The 26,664-nt window shown below is 48.0% G+C and overlaps 2 long non-coding RNA genes across 2 annotated transcripts; both read left to right on the top strand.

Annotated features, from left to right (window-relative positions):
* Positions 1-87: 87 nt before the first annotated feature.
* On the top strand, positions 88-26,474 carry LOC111936968 (uncharacterized). The gene is made up of 2 exons (XR_015285668.1): positions 88-1,855; positions 22,590-26,474. It is a non-coding gene; the product is annotated as an uncharacterized LOC111936968 (long non-coding RNA).
* Positions 5,124-6,041, top strand: LOC147653669 (uncharacterized). The gene is made up of 2 exons (XR_015285669.1): positions 5,124-5,207; positions 5,915-6,041. It is a non-coding gene; the product is annotated as an uncharacterized LOC147653669 (long non-coding RNA).
* Positions 26,475-26,664: the final 190 nt, after the last annotated feature.

The following is a 26,664-nucleotide window of genomic DNA, read 5'->3' as shown; positions in this document are numbered from 1 at the left end:
CGGGGCGCGCACGTGCCGCCCCACCTGGGAGGCGGGCCGCGGGGAGGCACGCGCTGGGCTCCGCCCCCCACAGAGTCACGCGGGGAGGGGGCGGGGCGGGGGTGCCGCGAGGACACGGGAGGAGGCGGGCGCGGGACGCGGCGCGCGCCGGCCCCCCCCCCCCCCTCAGTTATGTAACGAGCGCGGCGGCGGTGCCGGAGCGGCCTGGCCTGGCCCGGCCTGGCGTGTCCCCTCCTCTCCTGTTCTGCCCTGCTCTGTCCGGAGCCGTCCGGCCCGGAGACCCCTCTGAGGAGCCGGCAGAGTTCCCTCAGAGCAAGGGTCATGCAGTGCCCGTGCTGCCACCTCCCGACCCCCCGGGCCTCAGCCTCGGCACGGCGGCCCATGCAGATCTCTTCCTTCGGCTCCTGCCGAACTCTCCCCTATGTGGTTCAGCACCTGAAGACCCAGCGCGGGGCACAGACAATCAATGACCTAGCGTTCGTTTGCTTCAGTTTCTGAAAAATGTTTTCACCAAGCTAATTCCATACGAGGATGGCTAGGGGACGTGCAGCGGTGCTTTCTCCCGGAGGCACCTCGGGGCAGAGGCACATCTGATTTTAGGAAGCCTGGACAGGCAGTCCTTCCATGCTGCCCAGCTGGGGGTTGCAGCGGTTTATTTCTTGTCAAGCTCCCTGCCTGTGTGATAATCACTGTTTCCTTCCGTGCCATCACCCTTTCTTTCAGGACACGAAAGTAACACTGATGCTTTCATTAGGTGTCATCGATAACAAAAAAGTAGGTGTTAAAGCAGAATTGGTTTTTTTCCCTGCAAGGTCCCGTCAAGGACCTCTGAAGATTACACTGTATGAGGGAACTAAGAGCCTGGTCCTCATTTTTAAAAGCAAAACAATAAATACGTTGAAGTGCATGTCAGAGTGATCGTAACTGTAATAGACACTGCCTACAGCATTATAATTTTACAACCCATGGCCTTAACCACCAGTAGCCACAAAAAAGCAAATGCCGTAGGTTTGTTTGGCAGAGGGAAGCTCAGAAGTAAATGTTTCCTTCCCAGACTGTTATTGTGAAGCTTGCTAATGTTAACATTTATATAAGACAAGCAACACGAGATGATGATTTGGCAGCAAAGTGGACAGCAAAGAAATGTAAAACAAATAAATCCAGCATGCAGGCTCTGTGACTGGAGAATGAGACAGAGAAATAAAGGAAGTGTAAAGGATATCTTCAAGAAATACCAGATTCTCAAACCAAACCCTGACCTATTTAGAAAGTACAGAAGATTCTGACCTGAAAAATGTTGTTTCTGGATGTTTCAATACTCTGGTTTTCCACACCTCAGTATTTCAGCAACTCAAAATGGGTCCACAGACACATCGGTCTTCTAAAAATCTGATGTAAAAATTTTTAGGGGCAAGAAACATCAGTAAGGCAACAACGACAATTTCAGAATTTCAGGAAATAATACACACCAAGAGGCTTTTTTCATTAAAAATACTGTTTCCATTTATTAATCTGATTCAAAGACACAGGTAGGAAGTTGCATTCTAATGGTAGGGGGGCCTGCTAACTCTTGCAGAATCAGCTACAGATAATGTAACAACTACCAAGAGAACTGTTCCAGTTATAGTTGTTATTCTGTGTTTGTGCAACAAAGTGTTGGTCTATGTAACCGCTCTGGAGAAGGGACAATTTCTTGCTCCTTAGTTGGGTGTTTCTTACATTGTCACGGGGTCAGTCTTATCTGGAAGCTGCAGTTACCAGCTGGAGTGATGTCTTTATCCGAATTGGCTGTAAAAACGCACGCCTGTTGTGTATCAGGAAGTGTCTGCAAACGACAAACCTGCTGAACACCTTGGTAAGGCATAAGGCACACGGGAACTGGGTGGGTATTCCCGGGAGAGATAGGGTGAGGCTGCCTGATGTGCACTACATAGGGAGGAGACCTGGCTGGGCTCAGGGTGAGTCCAGCGCCACGGGCTGGGTGAGGAAGTTTTCAGTTGACACAGAAGAAAGCAGTGAGAGTGCAAAGAATGAGGAAACAGGCTGGTCTCAGCACCCTGTGGGGACCTGCCCTTCACTGGCCTTCATTATAGGGAAAAAAAAAAAAGTAATTTGTTTGTTTTTTAAAGAGAGTAGTTGTGGTCTTAAGCATGCAAAGTAATGCTTGCTATTTAATAAGCACTTTGCCTACTGCCACAAGCAATGTCTTTTTGCCATGGTGATTTATTTCAGAACAAGGTGTGTTAATGATTCAGTCTGCTGTACCTTAACCAGGTGGGGAATACTTCATCTGTTGCAAAAAAAGTGTCATAAACCAGCTCTATCACACTCAGTCTGACCTGCTGGCAACTCTTCTCTTCCCAACCTTTCTTTCAAACAACACTAGACTATACTTGAATGTAACACAGCAAAAGTTCAGGAAAGCTGAGGACCACACACCATAACAATTACAAAACCCCTTTGAATAAGTATTCTTTCCAGAAACTTGGAGAGCTTTTCTATGGCAATCTTACCAAACATAGTTCAGAAACAAAAAATGCAATACTTACCTTCAATGTAAAGAAGTGAAGCAAGTTTAAAAGCCAATCCCAAAAATTCTTCAGAAACAAGCTCATTATTCACAGCTACACAATGATATCTGAAGACACCTGAGGCTGTAGCACTCTCAATTCTTGTATACCCAACCAGCAAGACATACCAGTGTGAAATAAAGTGTGCAGACTGCCTTCTAATAGGCAACATAGGGTTCATATGCTTGGCCTCTGGCTGAGCTCTGACTGCCAAAAACAGGCAAGGCAAAAATGACAGAGGGCTGGGGAGGACTGAAGAACCAGCTCTAGAGTAGCTGGTAGCTCTGGAAATCCAAAGGCTGGAGGAAAAGGGCTGGAGATAGTGATGAAGAACCAGTGGAAGGGCAGTGAGAATTAAGAAGATGGGAACAATGAAGCTTGTTTTAGGAAAGGAGAGTGATCAGTGCCACAGACCATGACACCCTGCTCACCCATTAGCACACTCCCCCATGCCCCATCTTGTACCCAGCCTACCATCCCCTCAGCAGCTGACCAAGCCAGTTAGTCCTTCAAGCCATGCCCAAATATAATCTTTCCACCCTAAAATTCACCAAAGCATGCTCTGCTCCATCAAGCCCAACCTCTGCAAAACACAACTTACAGCTTGTACAGCAAGTCTCAATGGCTGCCTCCATCTCCGTGCCTGGATTCCAGCAAAAATGTTAGAAGTACAGTCATGTGGGGCAGGCAGGGGTGAGTGGCTCTGGCACTCAGAAGTACAGGACTGTAAGTAACAAGCACTGGATCTTCAGACACTAAAGTCAGGGTTAGAGACTGAGGCACCAAGGACTAAAGAGCACCACCTCTTTGCTTGCTCTTCAGGGCAAGCCTGGGTGCTGGTACTCAGTAATGCACAGAACTTTTGCTTGTGATTGAAGGAATGCTGGATGACAGTTTATCCTTAAGGCTGGAATGAGAATAAAAAGGGCTTAAAGTATAGGATTCTTCCTGATTAATGTGAGGATTGTGGAGAAATTATAAAGCATGCTACCTGCTTCTTATCATGAGATAAACCTGCAAAGTTCCAATGAGTTCTGTAGGGATGATGGATGCTCATGCTTAAGTTTGGGCTGAAATATTGCCATGGGTGTACAGTGGTAGAGAAAATGCCAGGAATAGGAAGAAGATCTTAAGACTGAGGAACTAGAATGATAGGAAGATGATAAAATTGCCTAGTACTGCAATACATGCTTGTGCATATGTAGGTCAGGTACAACTCAGTGTTGTATGGGCCAGTATGGAGTCAGGATCATAGTGGGGTTTGGGTCATGGTGCTAAGTACAGGTCACATTAGGCCATTGCTAGGGGCTGAGTGTGGGAATTCTTCTGTGATTGAAGTTAGCAATCAAATAAGCAGACTGGATGGGATTCATTTCACTCTGCATGCCCTACAGAATGAATCTACTGGCACATCATCTTCACAGACAACCTTTGCTGTGCAACATCCTCCATCTACTAATGAGTTATTCTCTAGCCATTCACAGACCTTCAGCAAGGTCCACAGGGCTGAGGGCTGCTATCAGCAGGGAAGAGTGGTTTAGTGGTAGCTCTAGAATGCTGACTTATGACTACAGGTGAGTGTCTTAGCAAAAAACATATTCTTACCAAAGACATAACCACAAGCAAGCACACTGCTCATTAGTAGAGAAGAGGGTATGGGAGAAGAGGGAACTCATTGTTGCACAATAAAAACATCCAAAACCCATGCCAAGCTTTGTGTATCTCACAGAGCACATGCCATACGCTGCACATGGCATAAAGGGAGGATAAAGAAGTGAGAACAGGGCAGGGAGCTTGTCAGAAGGGGAGCAAGGGGAGTTTTCTGGTACTTGTGGCTGAACCACATACGGGTACCCACAAAAGAGCCTGTTTGTCTCTTGGGAGCGGGGGAGAACTCACAACCATCCATCACAGGATGGTGGCTGTCACTCAGCAGGGCATGGACAGCCAAATAAACACCAGAGATGATATCCAGCAGGCACAGAGTTGGCCCAGCAGCAACTCAGGCTAGGGAGAATCAGAAAGAAAAATTAGGTATTGATAGCCATGAAAAAAATAGATAAACTGTTGGGAAAACATGGGGCAAGAAGGACTTTCCCCATGTTTGGTCATTTCTTTAGTGTATTTATGTACATTTTGGCAAAACAATCATTTTAAAAATCACTTATATTCACATCAATATTGAAGCTTTCACATCAAGGCTTAAGGCTGCTGAAAAGCAAAGCTCTGGACTGAAAAAGTGTTCCAGTTCTCTGTAGGAAACTGTCTGAAATATACCCAGAATTGGCAGTATGATCTTTGCATCTGCAGAGAAAATACTGAGTCATGTTGTCAGCCCACACACGTTTAACAAAAATAAAAGTAGACCAATGATTCAAAATTCTCCCACTCATCATTTAAAGAAAACAGAAGTCATTCAGTCATGCCTCATGCTTCAGAGACCTTTAGAAAACACCCAGTGCAGGGAACATTCGCCCATGTCGTGCCCACGCACCATTTCAAACAGGCGATGTCATTTGCAACTTATTCACTCACAGGTCTGGGCACTGTTTGCTTCAGCATCTTCAGAGGAAGTCGCCGAGACTTAAAAGGTTTCTGCTGAAAACGTGACACGATAGCTGGAGCCTCAGCCCTTCTGTGAGCAACGCTGAAATGATGTAACACAGCATGCCTGGCTTGAATCTCTGGAGGAGGCAGGAAAGTGCTGCGCGCTTCATGGCAGCACAAACTTAAGATGTAGTTTGAATAAGAGGCTACTGTGCTCTTCCTCCAGGGGTTAATCTTGTACTGAAGCATTGGCTCTCCTGTGCTGAGCTCCCCAGTCATTCATTCAAAAGGGAGGTAATTTGCACAAACATCAAGATTGGGGGAATTACCTAGGAAATCCTCCTCCTTTTAACCGTGCCCACATAGTCCTCTGGCAAGGAAAAGCTGGTTTCTGCATTTCACCCAGCTGCTGGCAACATCTCTTCCTCCTTCAGTTCTAAAAGCTGCTTGAAGTATTAACAGCTGAACCTGGATGAGTGGCAGCCAGCCCAGCTCATGACGGAGGGGGAGACGTCACCACACAGAGCACGCACAGATGGAGTTACACAATCTCTGTGGTGTTGAAAGCAGCGCTGGAAACTTGTCAGGAGCCCAAAGGCCAGAGCTAATTTGTATTTCCTATTGCACAGCATGATTTTAATCAGAGCGAAAAGCGCCCAGTTGTGTTTTATGTACCGAGTGTTATAAGCAGAGACAAGTTAACAGAGCAACTAGGGGCAGGACATGTATGAGGACAGTGTAGAGTAACATTAGATGGGGAATATACCTAATTTATCAGCATTTCCTTTATTCTTCAGGATGGCCATGGACTATGAAGCAAGAGAATAAGAGGCAACTTCTGTCAAAATTCTATGATTGACCAATTCTCTTTACAAGAAGAAAAAAAAAAAAAAAAGTAAAAAAGACACCTGCAAAAACCTTAAAGACAAACTTATATTTAAAAACCTCTTTCTGAAAGTTCTAGATGTGTCACCAAGTAAAATACGGTATTCAGTAAAATACGGTATTGCAGCCAGTATTTGACAGCAGTCAAGTCTAGGTGATCTTTAACAGAAGCTGCTCTGGCTTTAGCTTCAGATAAGCGTGTGCAAGTTCCTTGTAAGAATTAAATTTCTGCCTCGTTGAGAGCAGACAGCACAAAGGACTGGCACAGCCCCCAAGCACCACTATTCCCAGAACAGGCTCACCTCCAGTACCTCCTTTCCCTGCTGTGGTGGCTGGAGAGCAGGAGTCGGGAGCCATTTGGGCTCACAGCCATGCTCCCTCCCCAGCACACAGCATCGGGATGCACCTTTGTGTGCCAGAGAGGGAATGGGGCACCAGGTTAATAGGACAGTAAATACACCTTGACGTTTCTTGATTGGTTTGCTTTGTACTCCCAATAGATTTACTGGAAACTCAGAGGTGGAGTTTGCTGCTCAGGGAGTGCTATCATTGGAGAAAACCCTTCATTTCAGCCTTCTTCTCTTTACCCACTGGGAATAAATGCTCCTTTCTACCTCAGTTCAGCTTTATTCCTTGACAGCTGAGAAAAAGAAAGAAGGCGGGGGGAAGAAATCAGACCTTGGACCTTTATTTTGCTCTGGAGAACCAATGTCTAGTTCAGAGTGGGATAAACTGCATATCAGGGATATAAAAGGAAACGTGTCAGACAAGCTTATCTGTAGCTTCCTATATTCAGTCCGATAAACCCTATTCCCAGAGCATTTACCCCATCAGCCAGGGCCTTTCTATTGTAGCCCCTGAAATCAGCACCCTCTCTGCTCTCATTCTTCCTCCACATGCTCCTTTACCCCCCTCCCCCATACACATTTGTCCCCCTAACTCAGACAGCTCCCCAAGGAGCTCAGGCACCACCTATGTTCAGGGATGGGGAAAAGAGAAGAGCGAGTCAGCTGAATGTGCAAACAATCCTATTTGCACCCCATCATGTACAATTCAGATCTTTGTCAGCAAGATGGAGTGCACTTTGTCCAGTTTGTTTTCTTCTCTGGGATTATCATCCACGCCCTTCCCATATGAACATTACCAAATACTGTACCTGAATCAGCCTTTTCAAGACAGGCTGACTGCTGCCTGGTTTATACCTGTCCACCAGCTGCCTGTTTGCTTTGTTCAAAAATTATAGCCAACCATAAAATGTAACGTGACATCTACAGCAGCCATGAAAAAATAATAATAATAATTTTAAAAAGCCACCAAAAGCATTTTCCTGGTGTCACTAAGGCACCGGATGGAAGTGGTTTTAGTTGCACAAGCCCTCTTTGGATGTAGCCGTGCCTGGACACAGCCACCTTGCACTCCGGGGTGTTCGGAGAGCTGCCTGCTGCCCACCTGCCTTCCCCCCAGCTCAGCTCCGCCTCGCAGGGACACGACTGTACCAGACAGTCCCACCGCGCACCGGCCTGGACAGACGGACAGCCCGGCGGCAGGGAAGGACGGCGGGGCAAAGGTGCGAAGAGCTTTTGGCGCTGTGGCAGCAGCCGGAGCAGCACCGGCAGGGCCCCAGGCCCGACAGACAATAGCTGTCTCCCTGCTCTCTCTCCCTGCCGGCAGCATCCGACGGAGGAGCCTCATGAATCAAGTCGAAGATCCAGCGACAGGCTGGAAAAATCCATTAATATGCGGCCGCCGCCGCACGCCGCCAGCCCCCTGCCTGGCGCGGCGCTCACCTGCCTGTCTCACCCCTGGCAGGCAGCGAGGGAACAAAGGAGCGGCGCAGGGCGGCCGCAGCGCCTGCCCCCGCCGCCGAGGGAGGCAGCGGCTGCACACAAAGCCCGCTCGCCTGCCGCCATGGGTGTGAGGAATGCTCCCGCTCGCCCTATTGTCTGGGCTCCTTTGTGCTCCTCCAGACCCCCGTCCCCAACCGCACAGGCAGGAGCAGTGGGAGCGGGACAGACACGGCTTTGTTGAAGGGAGCCCTCGAACGCGGAAAGCTTCCTGCCCTGGCCCTGCCGTACGTGCCCGTCTGGCACGCTGCTCCTGCCCCAGAGGACAGGTAGGGAGCAGGGGGTGCAGAGCAGAGCGGACAGATGGACGGGTCACGGGGGATTCTCCACGCACACGGGGCACTCGGCGGCCCCTTCTTGAGCACCTTTTTCTCCCTGCAGAGACTGACCCTGTGGTGCCCCTGGGAGATGGGGAATGGTCACCGGGTCCTGCAGAAGGGAGTGTGAGGGCTGCCCTAGCCCCCCGTCACTGGTGGGGGCTGGTGCCGCTGGCTAGAGGGGACAATGAGGAAGCAGATCTGGGAGCACGGACCACCCGTGACACCACCTGTATCCCTCCCAGCCTCAGGAGCAGCACAGACACCTCTGTCAAACCTCCAATGCTTTGTCAAGCAGTAGCTGTGGCACCCCCTGTGCGAGCCACGTCTGTGGCTGCAGCATTGCGACCCCCCAAGTCCTACAGGGCTGGTGGCAGGATCCAGATTGCCTCTACCCTCTGTCTCAGGGCAGAGCTGTAATTGCCAAGCGCTCCCGAGGGGTCAGTCCCCAGCTGCAGCACTGGTAGCTCTCCTCCCACTGCCGCTGCACACCGGCATTGGAATGGCCAGGACAGAGAGGAGGGGAAAGCCAGGTCTCTCCAGTGCAGGGAGCAGGATGTCCCAGTGGTGCCCATGCCACTGCCCAAAGGACAAAGCTCTCCCTGGTCCCTTGGCAGCTGTAGCACGTGGAGCAGCTCCAGCGAGAGAGCCCCACACAGGTATGGCTCACCTGGACTCAGCACTCCGGCTTGTGCAGTCCCTGCCCCGAGCACCCTCAGCTGTCTCGCTCCTCTCCACTGACACTGCTCACACAACCAATCTCAGCCATGCACAGAAATACTTGCAATGATCCAGGTGTCATTTGAACAATATGGCCAATGGAACATAAGCAAAGAAAGAGAGAAAAGGTCCAAACCTGAGGGAAAAGCTTGTTCCTGAGGGACGCGGCCTAGGGCTGCAAAGGAGCCCCAGCACGCTCCTGCTCCGCTGTTGGGGCAACAGTGCTGAGAGCTCTGGCACAGAGAGCAACAGGGTCCAGGAGCAAGAACCAAGACACTGTAGGGGTGCTGCTAGTGGAGCCTGAGGGTGTCCACAAGGGACAGGGATGGTGAGGAGGCAACATACAACTGAAAAGCCCATTTCTCAGTCTTGTTTCTGGGAAAACAGTTTCTGACATTTTCTGGTTCTAAGGATTGCCATTAAAGAGGAAAGCTCTACCCAAAGTGCAATTTCTCATCTTATTTGGTGAGAAAATTTGGAATATTTTAAATAAATTCTAAATAAATTCTTGCAAAAAATTTCTAAGGACACCAACAGGGAGGTCTCCAGACAACCTTCGTTCAGGAATACATTTTTCCTAAAGAAAAGTCTAAAATTCCTACTTTAAAAAAAAAGTTAGAAACCTTGAATCTAAACAGCATTACTTCCTTCTTTGAGTTTTCCTGCTTCACAGTGAAGTCTCAGCAGATCTTGTAAAGTATATTTGTGCTTTATAAGCAGGAGTCATACTGGGTTTGATGGACAAGAGATCCTCAGCAACATCTAAGTTGTAGAAGCAAGACAGTCATTCCCAAAGCCACTAAATCAGAGAAGACTGTGAGGGCAGATAAAGCAAAAAGCCAGATAGGGGCAAAAGGCCTTCATCTTCAAAAAGACAGAGAAAATGGAAAGACTGCCGGAAAGGGGAAATACCTGGGAAAGAAAGGGGAAGTACCTGCTGGGCAGCAGGTTGGTGGCAGAGCTCCTGGCCTCTGTCCATGCCTCCTCCATGACCCCTTGCTGTTTCCCCAGGCTAAAAAGGGACACAGCAGCTCTCTTCTCCCAAGCCAGCACCAAGCTGGTGTTCCTGCAGAGTGGCATTTCAGCAGTTGGAGGACTGGCTGCATCAGCCCAGAGCTGAACTAATACGAGAGCCATTTTGAAATCCAAGCTTGGAAGGGCTGCCTGAGTTAATGAAACTGGTGGCATTGGGATGAAATGCCTCTTACTGAAAAGCAGAGAACTTCCCCCAGGCTGCCTTTGGCTCCTGCAAAGCATTCAGGTCAGTTTGTAACTTATTAATATCAACACTCACAGGCTCAAAGTTCAGCACGTGTTTAGTTGCTCTTCTGGAACAGCAGACTTGAAAAGCATATTGTGCAGGTTTCCTAGGAATAAAAGAGACATGCAGAGAAAGCATCCACTGCCCATCTGCTCAGAGACAGCCACTGCACCTCTCTGGGTCATGAGACATGCTTCCTTCACCACCTCGTGACTGAGGAGCTACCTCTGCTCAGCTACTGCATCCCTCTCCATCAAGGTCCTTCCTCCTCTTGTGACAAAACAGTTTTGCACTCAAGTGGTGCTCAAAAGGGTCCCCAGGTTTAGGAGGAAATGCTCAGTTAAGAAGGAAGATTACACTGCACATTTTAAGTGTCTTTCCTACAGCTGGAATTGTACTTTAATGTAATTACACCTCCAGTGCTCCAACTGAAAGTGCTCAATACATGATGTCACTTGAAAAATTAATCACTTTGCCACTGGACAAGTAGAGATGGGTAGTGGAGTCAGTGTGGCAGCACACAGTCAGATGAGAGCAACAGGGCTGTATCTTCCAGCACTGGGACTTGTGTACAGGGGGACTGCTGCTCTTGTAAGGCCATTAAACCCACACAGTCCAGCTCACCTCCAAAAAATGCAGAGTTCCCAGGGCTGGTCTTCTATCTGCTGCTCCTGACAGGCCTTTCCTTTGGAGGGAAAAGTGACCCTGGCAGATGTGGAGCGTAGTCACCCCACTGGATGCAGTGAGGATACACATAGAGGACCTGCAAGAAGGACACAATGAAAAGGAAGGTGGAAGCTCACTGCTGATCAAACCTGGGAGAGAAGTGCTGATGCTGATGCAGCTGACTGCAGTCTTTCAAAGGTATCACTGGGCAGGATGGCACCAGAAACAAAATCAAATCAAGAGTTTCTGAGCAGGTGGCATGCTTTGAATCCTGCCTGGCCTGGGATTGCCACCCTGGCATACATCTGTTGCAGTGATCAAGTTACCCAGTGAGAAGAGGCTACACAGCAATTATAAGTCTCTCCCCACCAGAAGAGCAACCAAAGGTCCTCTGCTACCCTCAGCTTCCCTGCAGACTCACAAGTAAAAGAGCCAAACAGGTTTCATTTGCTGTTCAGCTACTGCCCAAACCAGAGTGGGCAACAGCATGGAGCCTGATTGTCAACAGACAAGGCTACACAGAATTTCAGGATGATGCACAGGTGTGCTTGCTTCCTTATCCAAGTCAGATGTCTAGAGAGCATTCAGTTCTGTTGTTTAAAGTGGATTTATGTCCATACTTTATAATGAACAGTATCTATGGATTGTTCTTTGTAAGTATGTATGCTTGTGAAGGTCAGAGTTTAAAACACCCAAGTAAAGTTCCTGGAAGCATTCTTCATTTTTAAGCATTTTGTCAGAGCAATCAGTGATTTATCAACCGCTTCTGGCATCAGCTGAGAACACTCTGCTATTGCTTACTGTGACCCATAAAGGGCCACTATTTCAGCCCTATTAGAAGTGAGATGTTCATTGCTGTTCACATGATACCAGTGCCTAGTGCCAAACCTGCACAGACACATCACCTGTCATCTCTAATCAAAGGCAGGGGCTGGTGGGAAGGAAGTTCAGAGATGATTCCTTTCTGTGTGCTATTACAAGACATCACTAAACACTCACCACACTTACAAATGGATGTTTTGTCTGGTTGTAGAAATCATCCCTTCTCCTTCATGTTTGCAGAAGCAAATACAATTGGAGAAAGGAATGAAGTTCCACTTCTGCAGCCACTAACCAGAGGAAATGATGCATTTTGGCCACCAGGATCATCTGTTTTCCCTGCAAAGATATATTAACAAGGTCCTTGCTTCTCAGTGACTAAGGAGGAGGGAAGAGAAACCTTGACCACAAAGAGGAACTCAGTCTCTGGGAAACATGCAAAGAGGATGCTGTTAAATATTTCAGGAAACACTAGGGGGAAGATGGGGGCAGCCAGAAGTTTTGGAAGTTTTGATTTCCCCAAGAAAATAAACTCCCTATTCCAGCTAGAGGAGAAATGGCTTGTGAGCCCTCTCTCCTGGAATTTTACTTGCTGTACTCAATACTTTAAAGGGCTGCAGAGGAGGGAACACTCATGACTGGATTAATTTACAAGGTAAAAGTGACTCTTTTTTTCCCCAGGGAGAGTTAAACTAGACTCATGCCTTTGATGAAGAGTGTTTGAAGCCCTCCTGCTTGCACGAGGAGCACAGGAGCTCCTGCCACTGGAGCACAGGCGTTGCTTAGCCCAGGACCACCCCAGAACTGCCTGAGTGCCATCTTTGTGGGGGAAGTTAAATACTTCAGATTCCCTTTTCAACCAGGCTACTTATGCTTTGGATCTGTTTTTGTTAAAGCCTTCTTATTTTAATTAAGAAAGTACTTGTTGAAAAGCAGTACCCTGCCCCTTTGGTTACTATTAACATGTGTCTGCTGAGACCGCCAGCAAGCCTTTGAGATGCAGCAAGGCTGAACTCAGTAGTTCTCAAGGAGTTATAAAAACCTTTTAAATGTAGCCTGGGAGAATGATCATACTCTCAGCAACTGAGGCTACAAAACAACCCTGAGAAATTCAGCTTTTGGGTCAACAGCAGCCTCATGATTCACAGGAACGGGAGTACAAAGCTTGGCCCTGGGGAGGAGGAAGAACAGGCATCCACATGGGCTGGGAACAGACTGGCCAAGTAATTGCCCAGTGAAAAAGGAGTTACAGGCTTGCCAAGCAGCATGTGAGTTAGCAGCGTGTACTCACTGCAAACCCCAAGCTGCACAGCAGGCAGTGTCAGGGGCAGCATGGCCAGCAGGCCTTGGGGAGAGCATAGTTCAACACTGCTAAGGCTGCATCTGGAACAGAGCTGGAATAGCAGGCTTCATTAATGTTATGAATCCCAGAAAAGAGTTCATAGAATTCCTATAATATCTGTTCATTTTTATTATTAGAGGAAAAAACTAAGGAAAAACCCATAAGTTACTATTTCCTCCCACTTCCCATGTCTTTATAAGTGTCCCTACATCACCAAATTTTAGGAAGTGTATCTGGGAAATAAAGGTTTCTTTTCAAAGGAGAGTTTTGTGTAGGAAGAAGAGCTGAGAAAGGCTACTAAGCTCTGTGTTGTCTAGGACACAAGTCAGTGTTGCCAGCAGCCTTCCTGCCAGCAGAACATAAGGAAAGGACAGAAGGAAAAAAAGAAAAATAAAACCCATGGTTGAAAACCTCCCTGCCCTCCTGCAACCCTACCAGCATTGTAGCAAGATTCTTTTGAGATGCAGTGTACTAACAGGTGGTTTTGACAGGATAAGGTGGAGAAGATCAGATAGGAGAAAATATGCCCTGAAATGGCCATGGAATCCTTGATCTCCTTTGAAGAATGCATTGCTTTTAATCACCAGGTGCCTGTCCCCAGTGCAAGCTCAGTGGGTAAACAGACACAGACAGTGTTTGTAGCAGGAAACCAAACCAGAAAGGAATTTCATCCACCCAGAAAAGGCCCCTGCCTGGGGCAGCTGGGAGACCTCTCTAGTAGTCAAACACCGACACCAGTGAAGGTCTCACCTGCTCACATACCTACTGCTTCTCTGCTCTTACAGGCAGAGGGCTGCTTTTCACCTCTGGAAACTGAGACACTCATCTGCATTGATCAAAAATCAGTGTTCAACAACAATTTTAAAGGCAACTGCTGCCCATGCAGCAGCAACAAGCATTTGGCTGGCCATGCTGACAGTACTACAGGTGATGTAGGTGAGTCCTCCTGCACAGTCCAAGGGAAACAGCCCTGAGTTCACCACTTGAGCACTTGCACACGGCCTATAAATCTCAGCTGTTTGACTGCTGCTCCTGGATTATTATTCTCCCCTCCTTTCTTGCCTCTCATCCCCTCCATGAGCCCACTGTCCTTCCAACAGAGGATAGACTTCTTCTGGAGAACATCAGCACTACCCCACAAGACCTCCCAGGCATTGGAGGTGATGGACAGCAAGAGAACAGAGCCGAATCCCCACATGTTATGTGGTTCTTTTCATCCCATTGCCTTCCTTTTACAGCCTAAGCGTGAGAGACTCAGGCCAGACCTCAGCCTCCATCTGCAGCCTGGGATTATGATCTGAAGCATAATATTTCTTTATGAGCAAATTATCACCAAGACTTCAATGTGCTGTTGGCCTTTTAAAAAACTAAGTGTTTAGTATTTTTATTTCTTTCTGCTCTGCAGTTTATGGCTCCCATAAATCAGATGACAGGCTGTGGCACAGAGGGCTGATCTGATCTGTGGGAACAGGGAAAGAGGAGGGAGAAGGGAGCACTGACAGAGTTGTTAACCAGGGGGGACCTCTGCACACTGCTGTAGGCATCCCCATGGGGAAGGCAGGATGCTGCCCACCTGGGACAATACTCACAGCTATGCCAACTCCTTCTCTGACACTGAGTTTAAAAGCCTCATTGCCATGCCACCTCCTTGTAAAATTGAAAACCCAGTTCTCTCTCTCACAGGAGCAGTGATAGATCTGCTAGGGTACACAAACTGTTCCATCACTATAGACATTAGAGCTATAGGGTGTCAGGATACACACAGGTGAAGTGCTGACCCACTACACTGGTAAACCAACCCACACATCTGAAACAATCAAAGCTGACCCTGTCCACTGCTGATCTAGAAGCCTTACCTTGTAGCAAATTAAGGATGCTGCCATGGTTAAAAGTCCATTTCAGGGTCAAAGAGTTAGTGCTGAAGGCCCAGGTCTCACAAGTAAAGGACCAAATCCTTAAAGGCATTTATTCACTCAGAGATGCACCAAAGGTCATGCTACAAAGCATTCCAGCAAGCAGCATTTAGGGAATCCTCCCCACATCTCTGTGCTTCCAAATACCGTTAAAATCTAAGTTATAATCAGCCTATGCCCTCTCAGGGAAATGGGATCCACAGCCCTTCCTTTCTCCTGCCCCTTCCACCTGCCTCAATGAATTGGATTCTACTTCAGGGCTGACACTTTCCTATATGCACATATGTGCATGCCTAACACTGCTGAGCAGGCTATCATCTTCACAAAGACCTCACAAGACAAATAATATTATAATATTGCAAGGACTTTGTTGGATTTGGGCTTGCAGGTTCTCCAGTGAACCTGGGTTTATTGCTAGCTGGACTGCTTCGCTCATTGATAAGAACCACTCTTCCTCCGTGCTCAATGCTGCTTTGCTAGGTCAGACTTTGGTACAGGTACTTTATCCTCTTGGCAGTGCTAGGTTTATGGCTGCACTTGATGATCTTAAAGATCTTTTCCAACAAAAACAATTCTGTGATTCTAGGAGAAAGGGAACACAGGCAGCTTAATGCTCTTTCAAGTGAAGATCTGTGGCAGGCAAGAAGACTTCTGCAAGGACAAGCCCTTCCACTGGCTTACATAAGACCAGAAGGGGATGTAACTTCATGTGGCAGTACTCACTTGAATATTCCCAAAATGCCAAATCCTTCCTTTGGTATTTCCAAAGCTGCAGAAACCTCCACCAGGAATCTGAAATCCCATGAATGTTTTCCCACTGAAGTAAAAAATGGTGCTCATCATTGCCCTGCCTGCAATCCAGTCTCTACTACTGTTGTGCCCTAAATCAGGAAGATTTTACCTGCTATAAAAGGCTGGATAAGAGGCAGGTATTTCTACCATCCCCAGCAGGGACCCACCCTCTCAATGAGTGCTGGCAGCTCTGGGATGTCTGTCCATCCATCCATCCATCCATCCATCCATCCATCCATCCATCCATCCATCCCCCTGTCTGAGTGCCCTGACAGCTCTCAGTGTGACAACTGGAGCCAGGCTGTGACAGTAAGGACTTGCAGTTGGAGAGCACAGGTGAGTCAGGGCCCTGCCAGTGGTTCACCCCCATGGCTGGGGCTGTCACTGGAAGCAACAGGATTACCAAAGAGGAGAAAGCTTCCAGGCTAGGAAGAAATAGAAAAAGTGAATAAGGAGTTCAGACCATGCTTTTAAGCAAGTTTTGAGCATTAGATAATCTTTTCAATAAAAATGAGACTCAAGTATTTTTTTAAAAGCGGAGGGAGATAGTAGCAAGAACCTGCTCTCTCCCAGAAAACCACATTACTGCACAGAGCAATTCCCAAACACAGACACCAGTCTGGTCTTCCCAAAACCCGGTTGTAAAGCTAACAGCTGCTGTGCTATTAAAGTGCCAGATAAGCCAGGCGACAGCACCAGCCAGACTCCTGGAGCTTCAATACGTTCTGGGATCACTCGGACACATCAGCTTTTATCCTGAAAGTATCGGAATCTAGGAGTGTTAAGACCAGGGTAAACATTATCAGTTGTTGTTCTGCCCTCCTGCAGGGACTACAGCTGATCTGTTTGGACAGAAGGACTGGCAGGAAGAAACAGCGCCAGTTTCAGAAAGCTACCTATTCTCTCCCTGAAAGAACTTTAGGGAGATGCAAAATGCACTGTGTGTCTCTGAAAGTCATGCAACTGCTTTCAGTGCTGAAAATGTGCATCTTGTTTCCAGTGCAATGTTTTCTCCGTTTCACTCTCCAGTCATCATGTTGTGTCACGGCTGCTCCTCCATGGTGCTGGATATCTCGGCTCCAGGTGGGTGCTGGCAGCCTGGAGCCCCTCACCACCCCAGGCCACCTCCCCGTGCCACAGAGTGGAGGGGTGCATTAGGACAGGGGGAAAAAATAAAACAGAAAATAAGTGAGCTAAAGCCAATTAAAAGCACAGGAAAAATGCAGGGAGGCAGGTTGTCATTGCCAGAGCTGGAATTTGGCCTGGGTGCCATGGAGATGAAACTCAGCAGATGGTTAAGGTGTACACGGGAAGCACGCGTGCAGCACCTGACTACAGATTTAAGACCAATTAATACAACAAAAGAGAAATCTTGACAAGGAAGCCAGAGACCTACAAAATGAGTAAGTGAACCATGAAAAGACGAGGCTCTCCCATCCAAAAAAAAAAAAAAAAAAAAGAAAAAGAAAAAGAAAAAAAAAAGCAGCTGAGTGTACAATACCTACAGAGCCGTGAATAAACTGAAGTTGGAACAGATGGAGAGAGAAACAAACTGCCGTGTGTATTAGTTGGCTCCCGAGTAAAAAGCCAGCATGAGGAAAGAGCTTCCCCACAATTCAAGGAGAGAACAATAGGCTCTGATTCTGCAGCAGCCCCTTCCCCAGGTGCTCAGTGTCCTTCCTACAGCTTTATTTAAGGCTCACAAGCTGCAGCACTCTCAGATACAAGATCCTAACAAACAACCAGCAAAGCGTATTCTTTTAAATAATGAACCATGTGTCTCTAATTAAAAGAGCCCAGGCACAAGGCAGTAGAGACAGGAGCCTTCTCTGGCAACCCATCACATAGATCGCTACTACATGGCCTTACCTCAGACTGCATCTGAAACAGGATCAGGGATAACAAGCAAGGGCTTTCCCACGGATGGCGACTGCCCTGAAGTGGCCGTGGCTGCAGTCTGATGGGCAAACACTTGGTAAACCCCAGTACTATTTGGAGGCACAGAAGTGACCTTTGCAGGCAAGAGCAGCTTCACACACAAACATTTCCATTCAATTTTGTCTGTCACCGTAAACTAAAGCCCTGGCCAGGTCAGAGATGAGAAAACAAGCAAGGAGGAGATGAGCCAAACACACTCTGGGAACGGGAGTAGGGAGAGGTTAGCGTGGTGCAATTAAGCACAAAGACAGAAGCTGCTCACTACAAGGCCATTAAAAATCGCGAAGAAAAGGAGGGATGTGTCCTGTGGTTCTGTGGAGCACCAGGCACTGCTGCCCCACAGACACCCTTGCCCTGACCCGAGGGGCAGCAGCAGGCGCTGCGGGAAGGCTGAGCCCAGGCAGCAGCCCCCTCCTCGGCATGAGCACTCAGCTTTCCTCCAGGTCTGCAAACACCGGGCTGTCCCGCCACCCTATCGGGGATGTAAATCCCAAAGATAACAAGTCCAGCTCTACAGACAACATTTATCACCCACTTTAAAGACAGGCGGCTTGGGACTAAGCCCTTGAGGGGCACACTGCATCCATGGCACATTGCATCCATGGCACATTGCATCCATGGCAAACTCGGCCTGGAAGAAACAAGTTTTAAGTCCTGCCTTGATGGTGATGGGCTGAAACTTAACTGCCTTCACAGTGAGATGGCTTTTACAGAGCTATGCGCTCCCTGGAATCCCTGTCTCCAAAAGCCCCTCCTTTTGCCCACGCTCCTCACAGATCCTGGATGTTCATGCATCAGCTGGTTCACTTCTTGTACTGTGAAGGGGACACCAGCATATTTTTCCCCCCACTACATCTGAGCTTATAAAAGAACACTGAGAGGTAGCACCTGTAATGAACCTGAGCACAGACACAAGCTCCCCCCATCTCTACCCCCACCTGATTCCCTCTGTGGCTTTAAGCAAATCACATAACTTTTCCTCTTTAGTTTCTGCACCTGGGAGAGAGCAATATTTACCTATTCCAGAAGGGTGTTGAGAGGATTAGTTAATGTTTGCCCAGCATTTTAAAGGATAAAATATCCTGTATTAATTCCCAGCTGCTGAAAAGAACTGACACGTGTGACTCTCATTAGCTCCAAAGGAAGATTTTTACTCGAGTTGGGTTTTACCGTTTCAGAAAAGTGGAAGCAAGACGATGTGACATTAACATTTCAGAAAGTGCCTGCAGCACAGGCTGTAAAACCCCCCTTCTCTTTTGACTGCCACCAGCCTCCTGCTGTTCTGCACAGGTGCACCTGTGCCTGTTAAACATTAAAGCAGTCCCAACCCAACACAGGGCTCTGGGCTGTGCCAGCAGCACTGGGTCCCCCCCAGGTGGAGGTCCCTTTGCAGGCTCCCACGGCAGGGAGCTGCCCTCACTTGGGAGGTGGTTTCTTATGGATTAAACACAGCCACTGCACCGGGACTGCCCTTCTGCTCAGATTTGTCAGTGTAGCTCAGCTCTTATTTGGAAGCCAGGTTTGCTTGCTGTGACAGCTGCAAGCTGCAGGTGGGATCGTGCAGCACCACATCTGCTGGCTGATGTGCCAGGGGAACACACCAGGTGGGTGGGCATCCCCTCTGCTGCTGTTACACTGCTCTGGTTGTGTCCCCTGCCACCTGGTACTGGGCAGAAAAAAAAAAAGCATTAGGTAAGAACTGGGCTCCAGCTGCACCCAGCTGTCTCAGCAGGCTTTACAGCACAGGACACCCATAGTGCATGGAAAATACAGCACTGCACATCCCTCATATCACATCAGCCTCTTACATTCCCCATGTGGCACCAGCAGTACCACAACATTGTTGTGCTCCTTGAGCACTCAACACCACGTTTTGTAGGGTGAGGACAATGAGGTGCCACTCTGGGTTCATTTTCCTCATCTGTTTTTCACTGCACTTCGCCTCAGTGCTGGTATCCCACGTGTGATGGGTCCTCATGGAGCTCATGTGGACAGCAAGTGGAAATGGCAGCAGCCTTCATGTGCTCCTGGGACAGAACAAGGGCAGGAAAAGGCTTGGCTTTGTCCCTTGGTGTCTGCAGCACTCAGGGGTAAACAGGGCTCTGGGCACAGCAGCCAGCAAGAACCCACCTCCAGCAAGCCCTGAGGCCATGGTGGAGGCACCTCTGTAGGCCTGTCTTCAAAAGCAGCACAGCAGGGCTGATCCCAGGCAGTGGGGAGGGGGGACAGGGGGCTCACGGCGCCCACCGGAAAGGGATTTGGGTTTAACTGCTGGTTTACTGCCTGCCAGCAGAGGTATATGGCTGTACAATAAGGAAGGGCTGCAGGAAGGTGTTTGAAAACCAAACTAACACACTTCAGACTCATGAAAGAGAAAGCAGCCCCCCACTGGCCCCACAGTTTCAGGGAGGGGAACCTGGTGTGAAGCCTGAGAACAATGGAGCAACCTTCCCTTCCTTTTTTCTGGCAGAGGTAAAAGACCTTGTAGAGGTGCCCACAGGGGGGAAGGCACCGAACAAGAAGCCCCATGCCAATAAAGCATCCCCTAGTGCCTAGAAACGCCACATCCACGCACTTCCCAACTTCCATCACTGCTGTCTGCTGGCAGCACCAGGAATTCTTAGTCCTTGCTGTGCAAATCCCTGACCAGAGGCAATGGCACGGCGATGCTGGCATGGAGGGCCATTTACCAGCGCTGCTCTGTGCACTCCCCACACGTGGTGGGCCAGATCAGAGGGCTTAGTTTTCCTTTCCAGAGGTCTCCCTTTGTCCCCATCACTCCCTACCTTTCCTGTCTTGCCCAATGTCCAGGACAGCAGGCAGAGACCAAGGCTCTGCAGACAACTGCTGAGCAAAATCAGAAGCACAGACTGAAACATGACTAATTTCTAACACATCACAGCCTACAAGTCGTTCTGTTTGTGAGCCTAAACTGCTCTCTGCTGCTTTCATACCAGCTCGTTTCAAGGGTGAGTAAGCAGACAGAGGCAGACATGACTTTTATTATTCCCAGAGCTTTGAAGCTGTACCATTTCCCTGTGGTTAGCCGGCTGCATCAGCTGTCTGTAGTGGCACATTTTGAAGAACTCAACAGTGAGACATGGGTAGCCAGACCAAGCCAAGCTGGAGCTCAGCAAGCTCCATTGGCAGAATTTCATGGTGACTCAGTAGTTGCCCACCCTCTATTATTCAATGTTTTTATCCCGTCATTTTATTGCAATATTCTTGACTACTTCCAAGAAAGCCTTTTCACAAGCAGAGGTCAAAGGCAACAAAAACAGCTTCAAGTTGTAAGTGAAACCCATTTCTGTTAAAGTGAATTTTGGGATGAATATCCTCAGAGAATAAGCAACACCATTTGGAGAGAGAAAAATATAGAAAAACTGAGCTACAACAGTGTGAGCATTTAATGTATTTATACATGTGTATATACTCATACATATGCAAAAGAATAAATACAGAAACACACATCTCTTAGATCTCTAGAAACTGAAACTTCCTGCATTTTTGAATGACTCTCTTAAGACAGCTTATTACACAGGTATTTATGGATATATATATTTAAAAACATAGCACTTGCACACACTTGCTGTAAGTTTCCTTTTCATCCCAGGTTAAACTCCTTTGGTATTTTCCTGCTGCTCGAGAACTTCCACAGTTCTTATCTATATTTCTACATTTAACCACATCTACTTTGAATGGCTGAACATTAAAAAGTATCTTTGCATAGCATGAAGCAGCACAAACATCAAAGTCTAAGCAAAACCACCTGATAGTGATTGTGGGGTTTTTTGCACAGACTAGTTCAAATACTACTTTTAGTTCCACTGCCAAAAGTTTAGAGCTTGAGATAAATCACTCCTTCCCCTTGAAAGGGGCTGATTGTATTTATGGCTCATTTCAGAGTCCAAGGGCTCAGGCTGAGATGAAAGGCTGGGGGCAGAGCCTGGCAATGCCCCACATCCAGTGCCACATAAGAAGAGGGTGAGGGCTCTGGCAGCAGTGAGAGGAACTTCCAGATGTAGTTCCCAGCAGTGCTCAGCCCCTTTGGGTAACCTCAGATGTGTCATTTAGCCTTCCTCTGACTCAGTTCCTCAGTACTGGGGAAATAACACCACCACTGTATTACGTAGGAGTTTTGGGCAGATAAACACCTCTTCAATGGGTATTGGAATCCACACCAGAGGTGTAACTAAAATAGAGATCAGCTGCAATTCTAGAGACATGACACAAGCGTGGGCTATGAGGAAGGAATGAGATGTATGGTACAAACACAGGGAGCTCCCTACCGCACTCAACAGGGCTTGATCATGAACTGAAGCACAGGAGAGATGCAGATCCTGGGTTAGGAACCCAGCTGGGGTCCTGCTTTGTGGCAAGTCCTTGGGTCCCCTCAGTGGCTCTGCGGCGCCATCACCTCCTGGTTGTGAAAGAAGCACCAGCTGCGTGCCCCCCACGTCTCTGGGGCTACTCAGTCACCCAGGAAGGGAAACAAAACACAGTAGCTTTCCTACAAATCTGGTACACCTCTGCCCATACCCTACAACTCCCTCAAAGGCAGGTGACCCCACCTGACTTCCCATTCTTGAATCTCTGGGCCATGCCAGGCTTTTGAATCAATGTCATGTTTTGGCACGTCAGACATGACCCAGATTCTTCTATCTAACCATGGAGTGGATGCAGGGGCAGGTCCCAACCCTGTTACTCTGGCAAGGTCTGATAGCATCTGACAGCCAGGGCTGGTGGAGCAGGGCCACCTGGGCCAGTGTGCCTCACTTTGTGCTCTGCATCACCATGCCACAGCGCAGGTGTGGCAACTGCCGGCTGAGAGTTTAAGCAAAGTGACCTTGCAGCCTGTCCCCAGCACTGAGGTTTCCTCCTGGTGCTCTGTGGCTGACCACAACCCCCCTCTCGTCCTCAGAACATTTTGGTGGGTGAGCCAGGGGAGGTAACAATACTCCTCTTTTTTTCACAGAAGGCAGAGCTGTGGAAGACACCGATTCCCATGGCAACAAAGGCAAAGAAGTGTCCCAAGATGTGATTTGCTGTCACCATACCCACCTTGTGGCAGATACGGACAAGTGATAGCTCTGAAAGGAACTGTTTCCATGGGACTCTCCCCAGCAAGCCCCCTGCAATGACCATCAGCTTTGGGAATCAAACAGGTCTGACTGGAAAGAGCAACACGGCAAACACTGCCTGCATCTTGTCCTCTTGTGAGGGCCAGGGCTCTGCTGGCTCCCTCAGAGCCTGCCTAACCCCGAACAAGCCACGCTGCTGCTCACTAATCCACTTACCCAGGCAATTACACTGGGAGAGCAGCCTGCAGGGAGCCGTGCTCAACTTGTCAGCTGAGCATCCTCCTGGGATTTTTAACCCACTGCGTGGTACCTTAAGCAAAGGTGAGAGCTCCTCACAGAGCACACATTTGTTCTTAGGTAGCATGGCCTATGTAAGTGCATTTCTTTCCCACACTTTCATTTATCATCGTTCTCCCCTCCCAGTCCTGCTCCTTCAGTTCCCTGGGGAAAGTCAGTGTATTTATGAAGGAGCAAAGTCACCTTGAGCCTTAATCCACACCCTAGCAGAAGGAATACATCTGTCGGCAATCACATCCACCCACTCTACAACAGCATTACAACAATGCTCACTTTGTTAGCACAGAAAATACCGTCTCTTTCTCTAGTTCTGGAGACAAACTACCACAAAGGCTGGAGCAAAGACTGGGGGCAGTAAAAGAATGGCCCTGTACATCCAAGGTCAATCAGGTAAACTGAGGTGAAATAGTGGAATTAGGAAGAGAAGAGCAAAGAAAAGAGTCAGAAAACTCAGTCTTTGTCTTATGATAAACCCTCCAAAAAAACTCCCTGCTCCCTTTCTGTGTAAGTGAAGGCAGTTGAAAAAATTGTCCTCAATAAGGTTGAAGACAGGCAGAGATCCATATCCAACTGAGAGAAAAACAGTGACCAAAGCAGGTGACAAAGTGCAGTGGAAACAGGTGCATAAGGCAGATGGGATTTTGCCATCCGGGAGCAAAGGCCAGATTCCCTCACAACCAGGCTGGCACCCAGCTGGCTGGAGCCATAGCTCTGTGTTCCCCTTCCCCCTTCCCTCAGGGAAACCAGCCCTGATGCCACCTGAGCACACAGGACCAAACCAGGGTTTTAAAATGGGCTGGGGGGCTTAAGAGATAAACAGAGACAAGGCTCTCTCCAGCAGAGGCTGTCCCAGCCCTGCACAAGCACGGACATTCTGGAGGTGTGGGCTGATTCCCAAGTCCCTGATGCTGACACAGGACTGCTCCCAGCTTTGCATCCATCCCCATGGAACAGCTCCTTTGCATTCAACAGGAACAAGCAGCTGCTTGTTGCTGTCTGCCCTACTTGTTGCCATGACTTGATTATCAGTCCTGGGATGAGCCTGCTACTGATTGGAAGAATGGAAACTTTTTTACTCCCAGAAGGACGCAGGAGTTACAGCAGAGAGCAAGGAGGCTGAAGAAGAGGTAAATGGATAGTTGAGCCAGTCCTGATGAAACTGCTGCCTCTCAAACACTCCCATCCTGCCAGCTGGATAGTGCCATAGGCTGAAACCCAATTGCTTTGTCATCTTTAACACTTGCTGCAGGCAAGCACCAGTTTTTGTCAGCCCAACATCCTTTTCTCTGCCATGCACCCCAGAGCAGATGAGTGAGCTGGTCCCACCTGACAAACAGGAAAAAGAGTGAGGACATAGGTGTCCTGGTGTAGGAGTTCTCTGAGCTAGTGCTGGGATCCAGGAGCCCAGAGAAATCAACCCATCCTAAATCCCCAATACTTTGCTAACTGCATTATAAAGAAAGAAGACTTAATTAGCACGTGTAAGCTCCTCCTTAGCAGTGTCATTCCACTGGCACATTCTGAATCTGTTGTTACTTATGTGGCCCTCAAGGTCAAGAGGTGGTGTTGTGGGGATTTTCTTTGCTTCCCAATGGGGGAAGACCAAAATGACAGGGATTTCACCAACTCACCTAGAAGTCTGCCAACTGTCATCAGCCATTTAAAAATCTATTCCCAAACAAAATAGATTGTCACCAAATAGCTTACCTGGAATTCTCTATTCTCAGCAGCAGTCTGTCTTCTGGAAGCAGTCTAATTTTACAAGAGTGTAACAAAGCTTGTCTCTGCTCCAGTAGATTCCAACTTGCCTATTGCAACTGCGTGCTGTCATAGCCCTGGTCAAAGGAGACATTCCAAGAGAACCTCCTGGGATCCAAATGTACAGAAATATCATCACCAGTGCAGGAGAACCAAAATAAATGTCTCCAGTAATTGCCTAAATTAATCTTTGTACTAAATAGTCTTCTAAGCAACTCTCATTTAGAGAGGCTTTAATAGAATCACTGAGTGGTTTGAGTTAGAAAGGACCTTAATGCTCATCTAGTTCAAATCCCCCCCTTTCTGTAAGCAGGAACACTTTCCACTAGACCAGGTTGCTCAGAGCCCATCCAACCCAGGCTTAAACACTTCCAGAGATGGGGGATGCTTTCATGGGCATGCACATAGCACAAGGAGCCCCAGTCCAGCTTCACACAGAGTCCTAAGAGCTTGTATGTACAGGCTGCTGCGAGCGGGAGGCTGTTTACTAAAAGGATTAGATAAGGCTTGACAAAGATGCAGGAAGGTGGGCATGCTGTGCCTTAGAAAACTTTTGCAATACAGAACCCAAAAGATCCCTGTAGGCAATTCCAGTTAGAAAAGAACCTAGAAAACAAGAGTGGGGAGAAATTTCAAACAGGTTTGGCAGAGCACTTCGGACACAGCTGGATAGAGGGTTAAACTACTGGAGAGTAACCAAAGAGCAGCGTGTCCAAAACATCCCTGAGCAGCCACTGCTTGTACTGGAGAGGTCTGTAGGGCTACCTCAAAATACTTTCTCCTATCTCTGAGAGAAAATAACCCCTCAAACACACTGCTGCTTCTCCTCCCACTCTCCTGCAGAAGGGAAAGCTGCTCTCCTGGGTTTGGTGAGGACAAGCAGCTCACATGCTCTGTAAGGCTGCCCAGCACTTAGAGCAGAAGTTCAATTTTCCCTGCCTTAGAGAGCATGGTGGTACCTACTAGGCAGACATCCATAATTTTTGGGTTCCAGACTTCCAAGAAAACCAGGACACAGCAGCATTGCTTGTATGGCATCTATTGCAAGGCCCTTCCTTGATACAGACAAGTGTCATGGGGCTGAAGCACACATTTTCTTTTGGTATCATTTTGGTCAGTCTGTCACATCCTGATTTTCAGTCTGAAACAGAGATCAATTCCTTATGCATTTCCTTTGCACTTCTGAAGTTAAGCAATTCCTACTCTTGCTTGTCCACACATTCTGCTCTGGAGATCACAGTCACAGTGATGGTGATGCTGTTTGGTACTGTCAGCATTTTCAGATACTCAAGCAAAGCTCTACTCCTTCCTCAGAGTACTTCTAGAGTAGGTTGGAAAGTTCCTGATGAGTAGGTGGGGAAAAAAGTCACAGAAAAGGGGTAAAAACATGAACTGTTAGTTTCCTTGAGGAATAGCATTATAGCACCACCAAAATACTTGGGGTTGAGAGACCAGAACACACAGGCACAGGAGTTTCTCCAGTGGTCTGGTATTGTGCTTGACTCAGAATTTATTATAAACTATAAAACACAAACACAATTACTATGTTCCCCACTGTGTCCATTTAAACACAGCTAAGCAAAGACGTGGGTTCATGTTTAATGGAACAAGCCACAGGAGAGAAGGCACAGCAGGGCCCACAGCCACATGGCACACTTAATTCCAAGGGAAGAACACCTGACTTTTACATGCAGATCAACAAAGAAATAAATTAATAAAACCAAGCATATGGACAGTCTGATTCCTTTATTTAAGACCATTAATTACATCGTTATAGGCACCTCTGTTAGGGAACTCTCACACAACTTCCTGTGAGCCTGATCAGGAAGAGTGCCAAACTACAGCCCTGGGAACATGGTCCCCTTTTAGGCTGGGATGGTTTCAGCACTAGTAAGGGCTCAGGTCTTCACAGCA

The sequence above is a fragment of the Cyanistes caeruleus genome, chromosome 4 (assembly GCF_971803275.1).
Source record: "Cyanistes caeruleus chromosome 4, bCyaCae1.hap1.1, whole genome shotgun sequence".
In the NCBI taxonomy this organism is placed as follows: domain Eukaryota; kingdom Metazoa; phylum Chordata; class Aves; order Passeriformes; family Paridae; genus Cyanistes; species Cyanistes caeruleus.
This window is presented reverse-complemented; position numbering and strand designations above follow the sequence as displayed.